This window comes from Oryctolagus cuniculus, chromosome 16, assembly GCF_051225735.1.
Source record: "Oryctolagus cuniculus isolate XC-2025 breed Fujian yellow rabbit chromosome 16, ASM5122573v1, whole genome shotgun sequence".
Lineage (NCBI taxonomy): Eukaryota > Metazoa > Chordata > Mammalia > Lagomorpha > Leporidae > Oryctolagus > Oryctolagus cuniculus.
The window spans coordinates 3399114-3422258 of record NC_142882.1 but is presented as its reverse complement, the minus strand read 5'-3'; the positions used below and the strand labels follow the sequence as shown (position 1 = coordinate 3422258).

The 23145-nt window shown below is 41.8% G+C and overlaps 1 pseudogene; it reads left to right on the top strand.

The window, feature by feature from the left end:
* The first annotated feature begins 1042 nt into the window (after positions 1–1042).
* LOC127489432 (mRNA export factor pseudogene) lies at positions 1043–19465 on the top strand (annotated as a pseudogene).
* The last annotated feature ends 3680 nt before the right edge of the window (positions 19466–23145 follow it).

Here is a 23145-nt window from a genome sequence, read left to right as displayed (position 1 = left end):
ATCTGAGATGGGTTTTTGTGTGTGAACATAAAACCCAGACTAAGATTTTTACACAGTATTATTTTTAAGAAGAGAGGAGGATTGGGGCCAGTGTGGGGGTGTAGTGGATATAATCACCACCTGTAACCCTACCATCCCATGTGGGTGCCAGTTCATATCCTGGCTCTTCCACTTACAATCCAGTTCACGGTTTATGATCCAGAAAATGCAGCGGAAGATGGCCTAAGTCCCCGAGTCTCACATGGACAGCTGAATTAATCTCTTGGCTTTGGTATGAACCAGCACTGGGCCACTGCAGATATCTTCAGAGTCTATCACCAGATAGAAAGTTTCCCCCACTCTAACACTGATTCTGTGAATCAGTGTTTCAGAACAAAAATGCATTAAGTGAAGTATAAATTGTTCATAAGGAGGCTACATTCTGCAAGTTATCTTATAACATCAGAATGCAAAATCGGTTTTATAAATTTTAGTTTCTAACCATTGAAAACTGAGAGTTTCTTAAGAGCCACTCCTGATAAAACATGTTTCCTTGGACACTATTCTATCTCTTAGTACTTTCAAAGCATTCTTCTCAGGTCTGAAGAGAATAATGTAGCACTTGGGGACGAAGATGCAGCCCAGGAGCCCCACACTGGAGGCCAAGATGGAGAAGACTTCCACAGCCACCATTACCTTCCCCTTGGTGCTCTGGTAGACAGGCAGGAAGGTCACCAAGACACTGCAAAACACCAGCATGCTGAATGTCAGTAATTTGGCTTCATTGAACTTCTCAGGCAGATTCCTGGCTAGGAAAGCCACAGTGAAGCTGGCCAGGGCTAAGGAGAACAGGAAACCCAGGACACAATAGAAGGCAGTGATTGAGCCCTTCTTGCACACCAGGATGATGTGGCCATGCTCAGAGTGAGCATCTGTGTTGATAAAGGGAGGAGAAGTCCTAAGCCAGATGGCACAGAGAGCCAGTTGGCTCAGGAAGCAGATGGGAATAATGGAGTTAGGTGTCCCTGATAGCAGCTACTGTCTCATCCTTCTCCCTGGGGCCATGACCTTGAAGGCCAGAACCACAGTTGTAATTTTGGCCAGGACAGTGGAAACAGCCATGGTGAACACCAATCCTAATGTGGTCTGCTGGAGGACACTGGTGGTTGTGTTGGGACAACCAGTGAACAGCAAACAGAGTAAGCAGAAGATGAGAGCAATGAGCAGGATGTAGGTGAGACAACGATTGTTGGCCTTGACTATGGGAGTGTCTCGGTGCTTCACAAAGACCCCAAGAACCGCAGCGGTGAGCACAGAGCAGCACAGAGCTGTGCAGACCAGGGTCATCCCCAGGGGATCTTCAAACGACAGAAAGGTCACTTTTTTGTGGAAGCACTGTTCTCACTCTTTGTTGGCATACTGGTGATTTGGACACTTCACTAACTTGTCCATATCGGGTGAAAGACCTACACTAACATCATCCCACGTTCAGTTATTTCTGATTCACAAGGACCTTCTAGAATAACTGACAGAGTTGATTAGGCAACTTATCCTTTTCTCTTTTTGAAGAGATGATACAGAAATTACTTGCAATTAATTATGCCCATCTTCCTCATGTGAGACAGGCTGCTATTACTTCATCCCCCTATTTTATATTACATACTGTTGTGTATATTGTCTTTTTCTCCTAACGAAGCCCTAAGACCAATTCTTTGAACCTATTCATGATGCTTCAAACAATACTTTAGTCTGTGTCATTTTTAACACCATAACTTCACTGTCCATGGTTTCTTGAGTTCAGAAAGTGATGATCTAGAGGATTCCATGCATCGTGATGGCTACTCTGCCTTTGTACATGGCAGATTCTTGCTGCATCTTCTCTTTCAACGCTAGATAGCAGTGTCCCTCAGCCATTACTTTAATGGTGTGATTCGCTCCCTACTCTCATAGCCTAAAAACTGCCCAAGGCTCACACTATTTGTAATGAAAGATTATTGATCAAGAGCTTGATTTAATTTGTTTCGATCACCATGTTACAGATAGAGGAAGAATGACATGGAGACAGTGGGAACACTTCCATCTGCTGGTTCACACCCTACATGGCCACAACAGCCAGAGATGAGCCAATCTATAGCCAGGAGTCAGGGGTTTCTTCCCAATCTCCCAATTGGGTAAAGGGGCTCAACCTCTTGGCCTGTCCTCCACTGGTTTTCCAGGCCATCAGCAGAGAGGTGGAACAGAAGAGGATCAGGGGTCAGAGCAGTGGCACAGTAGATTAACCCACTCTCTATGGCATCGGTATCAAATATAGGTGCTGGTTCCAGTATTAGCTGTTCTGCTTCCATTCCAGCTCTCTGCTATGGTCTGGGAAGCAGTGAAAGATGGCCCAAGCACTTGGGTCCTTGCATCTGCCTGAGAGACCCAGAAGATGCTCCTGGCTTCAAATTTGCAGAGTTCCAGCCATTGCGGCCATCTGGGGAATAAACCAGCATATGGAGACTCCTCTCTCTGTTTCTCTGCCTCCCTGTAACTCTGTTTTTCAAATGAATTAAAGAATAATTTTAAAAAATAATATGCACAGAGCAGAGCCCCCTGAGGGCCTCTAGCACAAGTTGTAGTGTACAGCATTCTTGCTTCAACTTTGTTTCCAACCTTCTCACAATTGCCACATTTCTTAAGCAATATTAATATACCCTTTAGGGCACAAAAGCTTTCTTTTTTGCATTTATTGGGTTGTTTTAGTTCTTTGTTTACAAATCACAGATCTCTGTTCATTTTATTAAATGTTTTTCTGCAGTTATGCTAATTACTATCACTAGTAATTCATGGGCTAATAAACTGAATTAGATTTTGTGCACCAATTTGAAAAATAACTGTAGATCAATAACCTGATGTACATAGACACAATAAACGTAGGCAAAATACTAGCCACCCGAATCCAACAACACATCAGAAAGATCATTCTCCTATACCAAAGGGGATTATTTCTTGTATGCAGGGATGGTTCCACATCCAAAAATCAATAAATGTGATATGCCACATTAACAAAGTGAAATCCAAAACCACATCATTATCTCCATAGATGCAGAGAAAGCCTTTGACAAAACTCAGCACCCCTTTATGATGAAAACCTTGAGCAATTGGATATAGAAGGAACACTCAACATAATCAAAGCAATTTATAACAAACCCACTTCCAATAACCTACTGAATGGGGAAAAATTGCATGCATACCTATTAAGAACTGTAACCAGACAAGGTTGCCACCTCGCACCCTTGCTATTTAATATAGTCCTAAAAGTGTTAGCCAGAGCCATCAGGCAAGAAAAAGAAATCAAACGGATAGAAATAGGGGAGGAAGAATCCAAACTATCCCTATAAGGAACCCAAAATACTCCACAAAGAGATGACTGGAGTTCACAAAAGAGTTTGGTAAAATTGCAGAATATACAATCAACACACAAAATCAGTAGCCTTTGTATACACAAACAGCCCCACGGCTGAGAAAGAACTTCTAAGATCAATTCCATTCACAGTAACTACAAAAATTTAAATACCTTGGAATAAAAAAGGACATTAAAGATGTCGATGATGAAAATTACAAAACATTAAAGAAAGAAATAGAAGAATGCATAAAAATGGAAACATATTTCATGTTAATGGATTGGAAGAATCAATATCATCAATATATCCATACTACTGAATGCAATTTATAGATTCCATGCAAACCAATCAAAATACCATGCAACTGGAAATCATTATGTCTAGTGAAATTATCCAGTCACAAAAATATAAATATCATATGGTTTCTGAGTTGTGGTAATTAGTTGAATACCTAAAATGTAATCTATAGGGACAAAACTGACACTTTGTGTACCACCTTCTTGTGTACCTGAGAAGATCACCTGAATGAATGTGAGTTTTCTCTCTCCCCTTCTTACCTAATTTCATCTGTGGTAATTTTTAGAATACAGGAGTGTCCCAATATGAGCAGAAATTCTTGTTCTTGAGAGTACTCCTACAGTAGAGGTATCACTCTCCTTCAGCTGTAATGTGGGATGTCTTTGTCCAGTCCTGAAAGCCAGATGAGGGGACTCTTCCTGTCCTTATCTCACTGTGCATGACACGACAGAGGTCAAATCCCAGAGCCACACTGGGCAAAAGAGAGGGGCTCCAGCTGATGTCCTCAAATTCAGAGTCTGAAAGAAGGAGAATCATGAAAATGCAGAACATTTAGATGTCATAATCACTCACTGGGGAGCCTCAAAGCACTGTAGATCAAAAGGCACTGCAGCTAGTGAAGTTGAATGGCTGCCATCTATTTTATATGGAAATCTGAAAAGTATTTTCCAATAAATAATTACTATTGGTAGCAGTTCTAACTCCAAATAGGTCATATTCTCTGAATAGTTTCTCCAGACCTGCATGCAACTAGTCTTGTAGGCTAAGGAAAAATATCATGCATTTCTACAGGCACTGACACAGAACTTCCTCAAGGTTAGACTACAGGTACCCCTTGTATTTCAAGTGTCCTGCACATTCAGTCATGATGAACTGTCTATTACATGTTGATGGCTTGTTCACACTTGATTTGTGCCTGACAGGAAGAGGCATCTTTGAATTCTGGGGCACAGGTTTTTATATGTTTCCAACATATCAAATTATAAACTGGCTTTTCAAGTATCTTTTTATTATCTATGTTGCTTTCTGTGTGAGATAAGTTGAAAATTCTCCTTGCATGATTTTTTCACTTGTGAAGTACCTGTGTTCTTATCACAGTCTTTTCCTCCATTTAAGAACCGTGTTGGTTTCTCATGGTCATGGGATGATCTCATTTGAGGTTTTCATTTTCTTCTCCATGACTCAGCATTTATCTGGGATTCCAACATTAGATTGCCCTAGTTTGATGGTGACCTACACACAAATCTCTCCTATTACATTGGCTCTTGTGCTATGACTGTTGTTGCTTCAGGCAAAAATTCTAGGGTTTTCTGCTCAAACACATTTTGCAAAGTAATCCAAATGATACTTTTTAAAAAGACATTGATATTTTGTGGTAGAAACTCTTATGCGTTTTTTATTTTTTTGAAGACTGAAAAAGGTACTTCAAATCAAAGAACTTGAATTTTTAGTAAATTAAGAATGGAAATCCAAAAAGACAAGGAAGCAGAATTGGGAAGAGGCTCCTACTCAATACATGTGGAGCTGAATGCCATGACTACCCCCAGGTCTACTAGGTAAGACATTCCAGAGTGCATCCCTACAGTCTTCCTGTATCTGTAAGATATCATTGTGATTCTGAGGGTTGAAGAACAAGGAAAACAAACAAATTAACTCCCTCTTCAAATGCTGGAGTCTCAGTGAGGTAAGACTTCCTATTCCAGAATAAAAATATTCCACAATATACTGTGCAAGTTAAGATGTAAATTTCCAGCCCAAGGGAGACAAGGTACATTAGATTTATTTTACACTGCAGGATTACTAGGTTTCACCAAAAAGGTGGGGAAGAAGTTAGAAGGATTCTCCCTACTCACGATTCCCCAGGGGAACATTCCACTCACCCATCCCCACTCCTCTCCAGGTCTCACAACTTGGGATAGAACCTGGTAGGGCCTGTTGAGCTGCAGAGCAGTGAGGAGTTGACATGGGGCAGTGGCATGAACACACTTTGCTCCTCTGCAGTTCAGCCCTTGGGAGCAGCACACATAAAGCCCCACAGCCTCATATTCTGCACCAAAGAAGCAAGGCAGGTTGGGGCTTCTCACTCCTGATGCACATGACCCATATTCCTGTACAGGACATGGTTCCTGCCTCTGTCCTCTCATGGGAAACCTGTGCTCACAGTGCTGAAGCTCCTGACTTCGTGTGAAGATCAATGTGGGGGTACTCATTATGGCTGATGTGTAGGTCTCTGTGAACCTCAGAAGTCATTATGGAGGAGCTGACCTGAGAGGTTCCACAATAAGGAGCACTTGGACCCATCCTCAACCCCCTTAGGTGCATTCACTGCAGTCTTGCAGGCATGTGCAAATCCACCCTTTGCCTCAGGCACCCTCTAATGCCTGAGGGCAGTATTGACCATGACTGAAAGGAAGAAAGACCTGGGCTTAAGAGCAGTAGACAGCTCCAAGTCAAGAGTGGGTGAACTGAAACATTCAAGAATAATGGAAGGGATCTCAATGGGAGCACAAGGTGGCCCTGCAGAGATAAAATTCAATGCCAATGTGTTTCTAGCTAATCAAATAAATAAGCCTATCAATACATAAGTAGATAAAACTCTCCATTTTCCTGTTTATCTATTTGTGAAATTAATTCAGTCACATATCCTCTCATTTTAACACAAGCACTTGTACAACTGCCTCAAAGGAAGCAACCGGCCCCAGCTTTCAAATGTTTCATCCTCTCACTCACTCATCTATACAGTACAAGCATATTTCAGGATGCCCTTACATCAGGAGGAATACTGTTGAACACATTCACTGTATGGAACAACCTCCTAATTCTTTGTGTCCTGGAGCCATGGCCTGGATCTTCCCCGTTTCAGAGAAAGTCTTCCCAGTGTCTGCTTACATGAGCTCACATGAAATTTCCAAAATTCAATGGAACCCTATGCCACCACTCACACTTTCCTTTATACAATCTTGACCACCAGTATCTTACTTCTCACTTCTGTTTGAATGCTTCATCTTATGTATGTACTGCAGCTTTCCAATCTCTGTGTCGCACCATGTAACACATTTTTATCACCTCAGAATGCTTTTCCTTCATACCATACAGGTTGATAGGTGCTTCATTGGTAGCATTCACCTTCATCATTCATTTCCTATAAAAGATTTGAGAAAGAGTCAGAAATTTCTCCATGTTGAAAACCTTCCAAAACCTATTTGCCTCTTGTCAACATGCATGCATGTAGCACACATGCACAATGCAGATTTGTTTTCAATCTGTCACATTAAAAGCCATGTTCTCTGTCATTATGAAGCCAGACATACAGGTAATAAAAGGAAAATAAGCTAATGGGATTACATCAAACTAAGGAGCTTTTGAACAGCAAAGGAAACAGCAACATGAAGAAACAACTGATAGAAGGGGAGAAAATATCTGCAAACTAGTCAGCTAATAAAGGATTAGTATGTAGGAGTAATAAGGACCCCATGAAACTCAGTATACACAAAACAATCAATCCAGTGAAGAAATGGGTAAAGGACATAAATAGGCATTTTTCAAGGGATGAATTACAAAAGGCAAATAGATGACATCAGCATTGTAGTGTAGCAGGTTAAACCTCTGCCTGTGATGCTAGCATCCCATATGCACATAGGTTGGAGACAGAGCTGCTTCACTTCAGATCCAGCTCCCTGCTAATGTACCTGGGAAAGCAATAGAAGATCACCCAAGTCCTTGGTTCCCTGCACCCACATGTGAGACCCAGAAGAAGCTCTAAACTTCTTAGCTTGAGCTAGGAAGTTTATGAACAGCAAAGGAAACACTCGACAAAGAGAAAAGGAATCAGGCTGAATGGTAGAAAATATTTACAAACTATCCTCCTGATAACCAATTAAGACATAAAACGTATAAGAAGCTCAAGAAATTGAACCAGGCTGGTGCTGCAGCTCAATAGGCTAATCCTCCACCTAGCAGCGCCGGCACACCAGGTTCTTGTCCAGGTCGGGGAGCCAGATTCTTTCCCAGTTGCCCCTCTTCCAGGCCAACTCTCTGCTGTGGCCCGGGAAGGCAGTGGAGGATGGCCCAAGTGCTTGGACCCTGCACCCCATGGGAGACCAGGAGAAGCACCTGGCTCCTGCCTTCAGATTAGCATGGTGCGCCAGCCACAGTGCGCCAGCCGTGGTGGCCATTGGAGGGTGAACCAACGGCAAAAGGAAGACCTTTCTCTCTGTCTCTCTCTCTCACTATCCACTCTGCCTGTCAAAAAAAAAAAAGAAACTGAACCACAACAAAACAAATAACCCAGTGAATAAATGGGCAAAGTAAATGAAAAGACATTTTTCAAAGGATGAAATACAACAGACACATGGACAAATGACCATCATGTAAATGCAAATAAAATTTCATGTGAGCTCATGGAAGCAAATATTGTGAAGCTGTCCTCAAATCAGGTTTAAAGGAGGCATCCCATGGAGCTGTACTCAATGAAACAAGCAATTTCTTATCACCTAAGTTAGAATGGCTATCAACCAAAACTTAAAAGGAAAAAGAAAAAGTGCTTGTGAATATGCGGGAGAAAAGGTACCTAGTCCACTGTTGGTGGGAATGTATACTAGTACAGCCATTGTGGAAGACAGTATGGGGATTCTTCAAAAATCTGAAAGTAGATCTACCATTTGACCCAGTCATTGCACCCTTGGGAATTTATCCAAAGGAAATTAAATCAGCATATGAAAGGGTCATCTGTAACCCCCATTTTAATGTATATGAGTGAAACTGACAGCTTTATATTTGATATTTTTTTAATAATCCTTATCTACTTTTGTACAACAGTGGTGTTTGTATTTTTCTTGTTGAATTCTTAATTTAGTACAGAATTAAACTGATGAGCATGAAGTGAATTGAATGTATGGGGTTCAGTGTTGTGTGGCCACCAGCATCACACATGGGTTCTGGTTTATGTCCTGTGTGCAACAACTGCTAAAGGCCTGGGAAAACCAGCAGAGATTAGCTCAAGTGTTTGGACTGTGATATCCCATGTAGGGGACCTGGATGAAACTCCTGGCTCCTGCATTTGGCATGGCCCAGCCTGGCCATGGTGGCCATCGGGGAAGTGACCCATTAGATGGCAGATCTCTCTTTCTCTCTCTCTTCCTAACTCTTGCTTTCAAAAAATAAATAATATTGAAAGGAAAAAGGCAGGAGGAGGGAGGGAGGGAAAGCAGGAGTCAGTGAAAGTGGGAAGAATCATTGCAGGTTTAAAATTGTATATATGAACTACATGAAATGTGTTCTCTTTCTGAAATAAATATGTTTAAAAAGAGGTTATTTTAATGCTAGTACCAGTACAACTTCTATGAAGGGGTGGGCCAGCTCTGGTTTCACAAACCCCTAAACATCAACTCATGTGTGTCCTTTCTCACTATGTACTCCACTTGTTTCTTTCCTCACACAATTGTGAAGAACAAGTATAGTTCAGGACGTACTTATATCAGGGAGGAATGCACTTGAAACATGCATTGTATGGAACAACTCTGATTCTATGCATTGAGTACAGCTCCACAGGATGCCTCCTTTAAACCTGATTTGAGGACAGCTTCCCAATATTTGCTTACATGAGCTGACATGAAATCTTTCAAAACATATTCTACACTCTACTGCACCCACATACTTCTCTTTATTAACCTTCTGCCCTGATATCTCACCCATCAGTCTTTGGGGACTATAATGTAGCCTTCTGTGTGACATAAGCCTGGTGTCATGTTAGCCTCTATGTTGTAGAGTTGCCCACCTTGGATCCCACCACAGAATATCTTTCCCTCATACCACACAGGTGGGACTTGCTTTATTGCTGATACTCACATGCATCAATAATGGGCTATAAATGATTTGCAAAAGAGTCAGAAGTTACCTTATCTTGAAGTTAGGAACCCATATCCCAAAACTCCTCTGCCTACTGTCAACATGAGCGCACATACATGCATGCATGCACGCATGTGCACACACACACACACACATCCAAACACACACAAATCTAGACTGTTTCCCTTCTGTCAAAACATTGATATCCATTTTATAATGATCTTATTATGCAACAATATAGAGAGCATGATCTTTTCCTGTTCATATTCTCAGTAACTTGGAGTTTTTCGCACCCATTCATCTACTCTGCATTACCCCGTGAAATCTTCAATTTCCTTTCTGGTTCTGTGTAGTGGATCCCTCTTCATCTGTCATAAAATACCATTAATTAGTGGTATTTCAATGTCCCACACTCAAAAAATGCCATTGATATATTTCAGTATTGATATATTTCATCTGTGCAAACATTCCAAATGATTTTTCCAATATGATTTTTAGAACAATCCACATAGAACAGTCCTTTGGCTCTCTGTCACTCAGTGTGATTTTCACAACCATTCAATATTCAATGACTCTCTATTTTCTTTTTTCTGTGTGTGTTTCTGGGATATTCCATTTTTTTATATATTTTGGTGACCTTGTTGATCCACATACTGTATTTAAAACAGGGCATTTTAAAGGAAACCGCACTAGGACTGCTAGGTAGCAAGGAACAAAACTAGCTTAAAAGCCTTCCAACACTGACCCTAAGCCTGTGCTTCTTCCTCATTATGTACTTGGTAATGCTTTTCCTCACTCGGTTGCAGTGGACATGTTTGATTCCATGTGCCTTTCCATTTGGAAGGAGCACTGTTGAACACATTATTTGTCTGGAACAAGTACTTCAGAATTCCCTTCTTTGTGTCCAGCCCTGTGGTGTGACATTCTTTCTGCCTTTCTTCCCAAGAAAACCTATGCAATGTTTTTATGCTCATGTGGAGTTTTCAGAGATCCAGCTTCACATCTGGCTTATCTTCTTCTGATACACACCCCTGACCCCTGTAATGTACCTTGAGTACTCACATGGAGTTCCAGGCTTCTGGCTTCAGCCTGGCTTGGTCCTCGTTGTCCTTTGGGGGAGAAAACTGGCATCTGGAACTCTCTCTCTGTCTCTTTCTCTACCTCACTGTCAGTTGGTGTTTCAAGGAAATGTAAACAAATGGGCATTTAAAAAACCCACTCTGTCCTCTGTTGTCCCTAGTGGCATATATTTTGTGCACTGTTTTACTGAAAATACCTCATGTCATGACCTTACTTTGTGACTGAGTGTCCCATTCCATCCCCTGTCCCATTCCAGCTCTGAACTTACCTGGCCCAGTGCTTCAGATTTGACTCTGCCATTGGGCCACTTCAGGATACCACCAGAACAGGGCTTGGCTTGGGGTTGTGTGGCAGAAGCAGGAAGCAGTCACCTGCTGACTGGGCCTCATGTAAGCAAGTCTGCTGAAAAAGATTTTGGAGGAAGTCAAACATCTCACACTTTGAAACAGATGCCCAGAAGATAAACCCTCTGCTTATCTCACACACAAAATACATATGACTACATGTTATTTGTTTATATTCCTGCAGGGCTTGGCCATTGGTTTCTGTTCAGCTCTAACATGTGGAGAATCATTTTATGAACAAGTGAATGGAGGTTATAAGGCTGCTGGGGCCCATCTGAGGACATGGAGAGCTATCATGTGAATACCACCATTGCAACCCAGCAGACTACTAATTATTTACAAATGATGACATCCCAAGAGAGATGCCAGATGGCCTTCCTTTCCTCAATACTGGATACAACATATTATATTGGTACAAGTTATTCCTAGGGAGACTCTTGCTATCAACTCTAAAGATGGGGACATTCAGAATATTCAACAGGCTGCCTATGTACTTCTGATGTCACCAAGTGGTACTCTGTCACCTATATACCTTCCTTCTGGTTATATGTCTCAGGTGGTGAAAGACAATGGGATTCATAAAATTCACATTGTGCTTCAGACAATGTCATGTGTCCATACCAGTTTGATGCAAGTACCAAAGTTCATACTATCATTCTCTCCTATATATCCACAGACCCTGACTGATGCATTCCTCAAATCAAGGAGAATTTCCCCCACCTTATGTCCCACAGCCTACACCACAGCAGCTGAGGCCATCACCACCAGCAACATTTATGTACCAACAGAATAATGGTAGGATATGAAGTTCCTAAATAGCACATACTTTTAGTTTATTAAAATTAACACATTTGGATAATCATTAAAATGTCAAAGTAGGAAAACAATAACATTTCAAGGAATTTGGGGATTTCATGCAGCCATGTCAGGACTGATGATAATCCTTGGGTCTAAGGTTTCTGTTTTGTGCAAAATACAAGTTTATATATATATATATATATATATATATATATATATATATATATACACACACTATAGATCAAATAGCAAGAAGGTAATGGCTACTAGGAAAAATTTTATTGAGAAGGGGAGGTGCGCTGATCCTATGGGGTTGAACCCACATTCATAGGGGCTTGATTTTTCTGAGTAAATATTTAGTTGTGGCAGTCAAAATGCAATGGTCACTAGAATTAATGAAATGGTTACATTAATTAATAAAGCTAGAATTAGGTTAATTACTCTTTTTTGGGGGTTGTTCCAAAACTAACTGATTGGAAGTCAGATGTACTAATTAATACTAAAAGAGTAAGACCCTCATCAATAAATTGCTACATATAGGAATAGTCAGACTACATCTACAAAATGTATCATGCCGCTGCTACAAAGCCAAAGTGATGATTTGATGTGAGGTGGAAATTAAATTGTCATAGGAGGCAAACCATAAGGAAAGTGGACCCAGTAATCACATGAAGGCCGTGAAATCCTGTGGCTCTAAAAATGTTGAGCCATATACTCCATCTGAAATAGTAAATGATGCTTCATAGTATTTGGATGCTTGGAGGAGGATAAAATAAATGCCTAGAAGGATAGTGACAGCCAAGGCTTGTTGCATGTTTTCACAATTTCCTTCTATTAAGCTGTGGCAAGCTGAAGTAATTGAAATTCCTGAGGCCAGGAGGACTGAGGTGTTAAGTAGGGGTACTTCAAGGGGGTTCAGGTGGTTAATGCCTGTTGGAGGTCAGCAGCCTCCTAGTTCTGGGGTAGGGGCTAAGCTCGAGTGGTAGAAGGCTCAGAAGAAGCCTGCAAAGAAAAAGACTTCTGAGACAATGAATAGGATCATTCCATATTGTAGGCCTTTTTGTACAATGGGAGTATGATGGCCTTGGAATGTGCCTTCTCGTGAGATGTCTCATCATCATTGATATATAGTGAGTGTATTTGTTAATAGAGCAATCAGGAGAAGTGTAGGGGAATTAGAGTGAATCCATATGGTTAAGCCTCATGTTGAGAAGGGTGGATAGGGCTCCGGTAAGTGGTCATAAGCTTGGGTTAACTATATGATAAGCATGGGTTTGGTGTGTCATTAGGTATTATCGTGTAGATATAGGCTTACAAGAAGTGTGAAGACGTAGGCTTGGATCAAGGCTACGGCAAATTCTAGGATTGTGAGGAGGATAAGAATGATAAAGGTGATTTCAGCTGCTGTAGGACTAATTGAGTTAGGGCAAGCGCTGTGCCTCCAATGAGATGTATAAGTAGGTGACCTGCTGCGATGTTAGCTGTAAGTCACATGGCTAGAACTATTGGTTGAATAAAGACACTAATTGTTTCAATAATTACTAGTATGGGGATAAGGGGTTAGGGGTACCCTGTGGGAGGAAATGAGCTAGTGATGCTTTGGTCTTGTAGTGGAATCCTGTGATTACAGCCCCTGCTCATAGTGGGATAGCCATCCCTAAGTTTATTGACAGCTAGGTCATTGGTGTAAATGAGTGGGGTAGTAGGTCTAGGAGATTGGTTGAGCCAATAAATATAATTAGAGAAATTAATATTAGGGACCAAGTCTGTCCTTTAGGGGAATGCATTGTTATTATTTGCTTCAGAATTAGTTGGGCTAATCACTGTTGAACTGAAACTAACCAATTATTGATTAGGTGAGTAGGGGCAGGAAATAATAGGGTTGGAAATATAATAATTAGCACTATGATTGGAACTCCTATTATTGTAGGGGTAATGGGAGAGGAGAATAAATTTTCATTCATTTTGTTTCTCATGGGGAGGGGAAAGAAGTGGACTAAAATGCCTTTAGCACAGGGTTCATAGGGTAGGTGTACTTATGAAACTTAAGTTGGATTAGGGCAAATTGTGAGAGAATTATAGCAATAGTAGTGATTAGTCATGTGGATGTATCAAGTTGTGGCATTTCATTATATATCATTCTCTAGCTTAAAAAGCTAGTGCTAATTTAGCTTCATAATGAGTTTAAATCATAGATAGTGATCAATTTTCAAAGTGTTTTAGTGGAACTATTTCAAGAACAATAGGCATGAAGCTGTGATTTGAGCCACAGATCTCTGAGCATTGGCCATAGAAAAGTCCTGGACGAGTTGAGATAAGGGTGGCTTGGTTAAGGCATCCAGGGATAGCATCTGTTTTTAGTCCTAGTGAGGGGATGGCTCATGAATGAAGCACATCTTCTGATGAGATTAATATATGGATTGGTAATTCCATTGGAAGACCAACTCGGTTGTCAACTTCCAGTAGTCATAAGTCACCTGGGTTTAAATTGGATGTTGGGATTATATATGAGTCGAAGTTCAGGTCTTCATAGTCTGTGTACTCATAACTTCAATATCACTGGTGGCCTATGTTTTTTACTGTCAGGGAGGGGTTATTGATTTCACCTATTATATACAAGATTTGTAGGGAGGGAAATGCAATTAAAATTAGAATAATAGCTGGGAGAATAATTCAGATGGTTTCTACCTCTTGGGCATCTATTGTGCTTGTGTGGGTAAGTTTTGTAGTCAGTATTAGTGAAATAATATAGAGGGCCAATGAGTTAATTAGAAAAATGATCATAAGCCTGTGGTCATGGAAGTGGAGTAATTCTTCTATAATAGGAGATGAGGCATCTTGGAAGCCTAGTTGAAATGAATATGCCATAAAGATATATAGGGGTTGAACCTATAAATTAACTTCAACAATGTTATGTAATAGTTTTACTAATATCTTATTGAGAAAGTCAGAATAGTTATGCAGCTGGCTTGAAACCAGTCTTAGGGGGTTCGATTCCTTCCTTTCTTGGCCTAGGCTTTTACGTAAGCAGGCTCTTTGAATGTATGATATGGGTGTGGACATCCGTGAAGTCACTCTAGATTTGTAGTGGTTAACTCAATAGTTTCTACCTCTTGCTTTGAGGCAAAGGCATCCCAGATTATGAAAATTATTACTATTATAGCAGTGAGGGAGATGAAGGAGCCCATTGATGAAACAGTGTTTCACATTGTATAGGCATCTGGGTAATATGAATATCGTCAGGGCATGCCAGAGAGTCCAAGGAAGTGTTGAGGGAAGAAAGTTAAGTTCACTTCTACAAATATTACAGTGAGGTGGATTTTGGCCCAAGCAGGGTCCAGAGTGTAGCCTGAGAACAGAGGGAATCAATGAGTGAACCCCCCCTATAATGGCAAATACAGCTCCCGTGAATAAGACATGGTGGAAGTGGGCTACCACGTAGTACGTGTCTTGGAGAACAATATCTAGGGAAGAGTTGGCTAGTACAATTCCTGTAAGACCACCTACTGTAAATAAGAAAATAAACCCCAGAGCTCAAAATATGGCTGGGGATCACTTAATATTTCCACCATGTAGGGTTGCTAATCAAATAAATACCTTTACTCCCGTAGGAATGGCAATAATTATAGTAGCTGATGTGAAATAGGCTTGTGTATCTACGTCCATTCCTACTGTGAATATGTGGTGAGCTCAGACGATAAACCCAAGGAAACCAATTGATATCACAGCCCACACTATTCCCAGGTAGACAAATGGTTCTTTTTTGCCAGAATAATATGTTACAATATGAGAAATTATTCCAAATCCTGGAAGGATAAGAATATATACCTCAAGGTGTCTGAAGAATCAAAATAAGTGTTGATAGAGGATAGGGTCTCCTCCTCCTGCAGGGTCAAAAAACGTTGTGTTTAGATTTTGGTCCATTAAGAGTATTGTAAGGCCAGCGGCTAAAACTGGCAGGGAAAGAAGAAGAACGGCTCTTATGAGAACAGATCATATGAATAAGGGGGTTTGATACTGAGATATAGCAGGGGGTTTTATATTGATGATAGTTGTAATAGAATTAATGGCCCCTAGAATAGAGGACACCCCAGCCAAGTGAAGAGAGAAAATAGTTAGATCAACCAAGGCTCCTGCACGGGCTAAGTTACCCACTAGTGGTGGGTAAACAGTTCAGCCTGTACCTGCACCGGCTTCTACTATTGATGAAGCTAACAGAAGAAAGGATGGTGGGAGGAGTCAAAAGCTTTTATTGTTTATACGGGGGAAAGCTATATCGAGGGCCCCAGTTATTAGTGGGACTAACCTGTTTCCAAAATAGGTATCACTATGACGAAAATTATTACAAAGGCATGTGCAGTGATGATTACATGATAAATTTGGTCGTCTCTAAGTAAAGTTCCTGGTTGGCCTAATTCTGCTCGAATTAACAGATTAAAGGCTGTTCTTACCATTCCAGCTCAGGCTCCAAATAGGAGATAGAGAGTTCTGATGTCTTTATGGTTGGTAGAGTATAATCATCGGTTAATAAACAGAAGCATTGGTAAAATGGCTGAGTAAGCACTAGACTGTAAATCTAAAGACAGAGGTTGAGCCCTCTTTACCAAGCCCTGAGGTGAAATTTTCATGTTGAATTGCAAATTCAAAGAAGCAGCTTCAATTCTGCTAGGGCTTCTCCCGCCTTTTTTTTTGTTTTTTTCTTCTGGAGGAAAAGGAGATTGAAGCCAGTTGATTAGGGTATTTAGCTGTTAACTAAAATTTCGTGGGGTTGGATCCCACCAATCTAGGGGGACTTAGCTTAATTAAGGCACCTGATTTGCATTCAGAAGATGTGAAGTTAATTTGCAGTCCTTAAGCAGGAGTTAAGTATAATTTACTTGCTTAGAGCTTTGAAGGCTCTGGGTCTGTGTAACATACACTTCTAATGTTAGCTTAGTACTGAAAATATTGTTGTGAGAGGAAGAAATATTGTTGATAAAATGATAAATAGTATGTGTTTCATTGATTCGAATTGTCATTTTATTTTTAAGTTGGTTGTTGGGAATATTGTCAGTGAGGTAGATGAGTCGTAAATAGAAGTATAAATTTAGAAGTGCTTATATAGCCATTGTGGTGGGTATGATGATATTGCCATTTTTTGTTAGCTCTATTCACTTAGGGATAAAGCCTGTTAGTGGGGGTAGGCCTCCTAGTGATATTAAGGTAATTAGGATGGCTGAAACTATTAGTGGGGTTTTATTTCATATTTGTGATAGTGAAAGTGTAGTTGTGCTTGTGTGATGTATAAATATTATGAACATGTGAATTTTTAATAGAATATAAATAATTAGACTGTGAATTATAGTATTTGGATTAAATGTAATAATGGCTACCATTCATCCCATGTGGGCAATTGAGGAGTACACTAAGATTTTGTGGAGTTGGGTTTGGTTAAGCCCTCCTCAGCCACCGACTATAATTGATAGGATGGCTACTAACATTGTTAAAGTTGAGTCAATTGATGGTGAGATTTGGTAAAGGATAGATAGGGGTGCTAGTTTTTGTCATGTAAGAAGAATGAGTCCTGATTTTAGGGGGACCCCTTGGGTTACTTCTGGGACTCAGAAGTGAAAGGGAGCTATTCCTAATTTAATGATTAATGCTAATATAATTAAGATTGGGGTAAAGTGATTTTGTGGATTATTGTTCATTGGCAAGAGTCAAGAATGTTAAGCGTAATTTCTATTATTAAGATTATTGATGCTGTGGCTTGTGTTAAGATATATTTAGTTGCACCTTCTGTTGATTATGGTGTGGCTTTGTTAATTAAAATTGGAATAATGGCTAATATATTTATTTCTAGGCCAACTCATATGGTTAATCAGGGAGAGCTAAATACTGTAATTATTGTGCCTAGGAACAGGTTGACTAGAATAATAGTTAGGACTAAGGGGTTAATTAGTATGGGAAGGATATAAACCAACATTTTCGGGGTGTGGGCCTGATAGCTTATTTAGCTGACCGGTAGCATGAAGATTTTGAGTTCTTGGGTGTAGGTTCAAGGCCTATAGTTCTAGAAACAAGAGGGCTTAAATCTCTATTATTTACTCTATTAAAGTAACTCTTTTGTCAGACATATTTCTATATGTGAGGGGGAATGTTTGAAAGTATACTGGGTACGGAGATGTGTCACATGCATAGAGCTATTGTAAGAGGTAGGAAACTTTTTCATAGGAGTTGTATGAGATGGTCATAATAAAATTGAGGGCAGGATGCTCAAATTTATAGGAATGACATTGTTAGTAGGAGGGTTTTTACAGCAAAATTAATTGTAAACATTTCTGGATTAGTGTGGCTGTGAAATGAGCCTAAAAATAGGATGGTTGTGAGAGCATTTATTATAATAATATTAGTATACTCAGCTAGAAAGAATAGAGCAAATGGGCCACCTGCATACTCTACATTGTTCCAGGCTACTGGCTTCAGCCAGGTTTGGCCGTAGTTGTTGTACTTTGGGGGAGAAAACTGGTAGCTGGAACTCTTCTTTGTCTCTTTCTCTAACTCATTTTTGGTTGGTGTTTCAAGGAAATGTAAAAAAATAGGCATTAAAAAAACATTCTGTCTTCTGTAGTCCCTAGTGGCACATATTTTGTGCACTGTTTTACTGAAAATACCTCCTGTCATGACCTTACTTTGTGACTGAGGGTCCCATTCCATTCCCTGTCCCATTCTAGCTCTGAACTCACCTAACCCAGAACCTCAGATTTGACTCTGCCACTGGGCCACTTCTGGATACCACCAGAACAGGGCTTGGGTTGTGTGGCAGAAGCAGGAAGTAGTCACCTGCTGACAAGACCTCATGTAGGCCAATCTGCTGAAAAAGATTTTGGAGGTGTATACATATGCACACACACACACATATCAGTGTGTTGCATTTTGATATGGCAGTGTCAAAATTTAGGACCTCAATAGCAACCAAGTGCTACAGATTGCACAGCATGATACTCCTGTTGGAAGCAAACATTTCCTCAAAGCCCCAGTCTACAGTTGTGTGATGTGTGATGACCAATTGCTTGGATGAGACTCAAGTTTTGGGATGCCTGTTTATCAAATCCTATGATGATGTTGCAACACTCTGAAGAGATTTCCTGTACAGATGATACAGTATGACCATGGTAGCAACTGTGGAGACAGGCTGACTATCAATAAGAGAATCAACCTTCTGAATTCAGGGGAATTGAAAACTCCACTGAAACATCAGCCTTGACATGTGGCTACTTTTATAAACAAACAGAACAAGCCAACTGGTTTTGCCCTGGGAACTATTGCAAGGAGAGTTGCTAATCATTATATCAATATTGTAAATCCAGCCAAAGATAACTGCATATCTAAATGTCATCTATCCAATGGAATCAGCACTTCAGTGCCTCAGGTTCTCTATGGAGTAAATGGAATTTCAATCCATTTTAGTTTGGCACCCTTGCAACTGTGGGGCCTGTTTTGTCAGTTCTGGGACAAAGATGCCAGAAGAAAACTAAAAGCTTCAGGACAACTCAATCACAGGACAATTTGCTGACTCAATAACAATGGAAACAGGTTGCCTATTCTTGCAGCTATGACTTGTCCAAGGGACATGCGGTTTTTAATCCCTCAAAGAAAGACTGCATTTTCCTGCATAAGGGAGCAGAAGAGTATAGCTTAGAGGTCAGAGGCATCAGAACTGTCCAGAATTTTTCACACTTCTCTGCACACATTTGAGTACCATGATTGGACAGCTTAATGGATGGAAATGGAGTTTATCCTGGGAGATAATATCCTATTGATAGTCAGCCAATCAGTGACTCCTTCTCTCCATTGCACGCCTGCTACAGGGATTTTCTGAAGTTCCAAGGAGATGGAAATTACTATAAAAGTTAGATTTCTCTGGGCAATGCCAGAGACTGCGTCATGCTTATTCAACAACATGTATATTCAAGATTATTAGAAAACCGTCTATGGGCCCTGTACTTTGTTATAAAACATTTGGGAATTAAAAGGAACAACAAAGTTTGAGCACAACCAGATCAAGTCAACTACAACTACTACCACCCTCCAACTCCAACACTCCCCACCAAACCAACAACAAACAAAAACCACACAGGTCCCCATCTACCTACAGTGGAATCTTCATGCCCTGTAGGTGAGGTCTCAGGGTCCCCATTTCTTTCACTGACTTTAACTCAGGGCAAATCAACAGAACTTACCCTCCTGGGGAACAGAGGGGATGAATCTCCCTCATTCTTCTCTACAATGCAGTCCTGCAATTTGATCTGCTCTAGCCATGTTGTAAGGTAAAGGCTAATGGAAGCACATTGATCAGGTGGTAGAGGATCTAACTGCCTGTTCAGGGAATAGGAAATAGTTAAAGGTACTCTAGTCTATTAAGAGGAACCAAGTGGGGTGAAGGCAAAGTACTTTAGTCACATAACCAGGATTTGATCATGGAAAAGGGGCCTGTAATGAACCAAATAGTATTTCAGGCTGAGGGGTGATGTGCCATTGTGCCACACCCTATACCCACCATCCAGTTTCTGGGAGTCCAGTCTTCACAACTGTGAACTTCACCAAAACCATCGCAGTGGGAAGCAAACTTCCTTCCAGGATTATATTTGTGAACCAGTAGGTATGGATAGGGCGACTGGATCACAAGTGGGTGGGGCTCTGTTGGGGTAGAGAAGACTAGTAAGTAGATTTGTTAGCAGGAGTTGGGGATAACATAGAGGCCTAACAAGTAGGATAACACAGGGCAATTAGCAGGTTAGGTATTATAGGAACAGAGACTTGAAGAGCTGGGCATGGAGTAAATGAGGTCAGGTACTGGAAAGGAGTGTCATTTGTCAGGGAAGGAAAAGGGTGACAAAATAAGGAGAACTTGGAGAAGGGTAGATTAGAGGATTATAATTTGATGGGCCTGAGGCATGGCAAGACTGAGGTGAGAGATCATACGAAGGTAAGGACAGTGTGGAAGATCAGGCTGGTGTGGGAAGCAAGTGGGCAGACAGGATGTAGTCACAGAAGGTTGAAGTTGCTATGTAGAAATGAGAGGAAGGAGGTGGGGGAAGAGGGAGGTAGAGGAAGAGGAGGGTGAGGCTAGGGAGAAGGGCGAGAAGAACAATGAGGAGGGAAGGAAGGATGAGAAGCAAGGTCAGGCTGGGATGGGCAAGCAGAAGACAGGTGAGGCAAGCATCGAGGTACAGAGCAAAGGTGAGGATGGCCAGGAGGGTGAGAAGCAGGAGCAGCACAAGGCTGAGATGGAGGATAAGGAGGAGGGTGAGGCTGGAATGACATACCGGAAGGAAGGTCAGGCTAGGGTGCAGGGACAGAAGGAACTTGAGGCTGGAGTTGAACAGAAAGAGGAGGTGGCTGATAAAGAGAAAGAAAAGGAGGGTGATGCTTGGAAGGAGGACCAGGAGGAGGGTGTGGCTGGAGCAGAGGATCAGAAAGAGGCTGCAGTGGAGAGGGAAGACCAGAACGAGGGTGAAGCTGGTGTAGAGGAAAAGGACAGTGGATAGGATGGCAGGGAGAAGGAAAAGGAGGGTGAAGAGGAGGGTCAGAAGGAGGGTGGTGCTGAGTCTGGGAGAGAGCATCAGGAGGAGGGCGAGCCTTGGGGGCAGGATGAGAAGACAGGCTAGGATGGCACAGAAAAGCAGGAGGACACTGAGAGCAGGGTGGGGGACTAGGAGGGCAAGGTTGGTGTACAGGTGCAATGAACAGCTGGCACCATGTTGACTGCACAGAAGGATGTCTGCACTGTGGAGAAAGACTGGAGGAAAGGCCAGGCTTGTGGAGAGCAGTGACAGGAAGGTGGTGTCTTCATAAAAGGCTAGGAGACGGGTGAGGCTTTTGTTCAAAAAGTGTTAGAAAGCATTTCTGGAGATCATGGCCACAAGGAAAAGGAAGGCTGGGAGGAACATCTGGAGGAGGCTGCGACTTGTGTTTAGATGCAGGAGGGTGAGGCTTGTACTTGGGAGCAGGGGGTGGGTGGGGCTTCTGTTCAGAGACAGAAGAAGGGCAAGGTTGGTGTTTAGGATGAGAAGGATGATGAGGTTTGAGTGAGGAATTAGTAGTATGATGAGCCTTTTGTGGAAGCCCAGGATTGTGAGCAGGAGGTGCAGGAGCAGGATCAGGACCTGGCTGGGGCGCAGGATGATCAGAGGGAGAGTAGGGCCAGTATGGAGGAGCAGGAGGAGGAAAAGGCTCAAATACTGAACCCAGAGGAGGGTCCAGGGGGAGAAAAGGAAAGTCAGATATGGGGGGGCTCTAGGAGGAGGATGAGTCCAAGATGCAGGATCTGGGTTTTTTGCCTGGTGTGAAGGGACAGAAGGAAAGTAACAATGGTATGGCTGACTTGGATAGTTGGGCTGGAGTGGAGGGCCTGGAGGAGGATGAGGCCAGTATGGAAAAGCAGGATGGTAAGGCTCAAACACAGAGCTAGTAGGGTCAGGCTGGGGTGGAGGACCAGACACATGGGCCGGGCTACAGGATCAGGAGGGTCAGGCTGGAGGGAAGATAAGGAATATGGGGGAAGATGGCATTGGGAGGCAAGAATTATTTGAGGCTTACCTGTCATGTTCTTAGGAGAGGCTCCTAGCAATCAGAACCAGTGACTGGTAAGGGTCCAGGACTATAGCTGCTTTTATTGGCCAGCCTGTGTCACAGTGTCCCTTATGACATAACAATGCCCCACCCACCTGGGCAGTGAGTAGCCCCACCCATCAGGGAAATGGTTCCATGGTATAGGTTCAAGAGTAATCAAGGGAAATAGGACAGAGAAGAAATGGCTCTATATGATATAGTCCTTTTTCTTGGGGTAACATGTACCTTGGCCTATCATAGGCAGAGTGATGAAAGGTCATGGATACCATTAGAATGTTGGCACCTAGAACTGAGGTGTGATGTAGAAATTGGGAGATGTGAGAATACACCAGTTCCCCAGTTCAGCTAACTCATTCTCTTTTATTTTTTTAAAAGATTTTATTTATTTATTTGAGAGGTAGAATTACAGACAGTGAGAGGGAGAGACAGAGAGAAAGCTCTTCCTTCATTGGTTCCCTCCCCAAATTGCTGCAATGGCCAGAGCTATGCCAATCAGAAGCCAGGATCAAGGAGCCAGGACCTTCTTCCTGGTCTCCCACATGGGTGCAGGGGCCCAAGGACTTGGGCTATCTTCCACTGCTTTCCCAGGCCATAGCAGAGCGCTTGATTGGAAGAGGAGCAGCCAGGACTATAACTGGCACCCATATGGGATGCCGTCAGCTCAGGCAGATGATTAACCTACTGCACCACGGTGCCGGCTCCAAGCTAACTGATTTTCTAAAGCCCTTTGACATCACTTATATATGTGCATAAATATGAGGTAGCCAAAGTTGCTCTGCCCCTTTCATTAGTGTGGAGAGTGG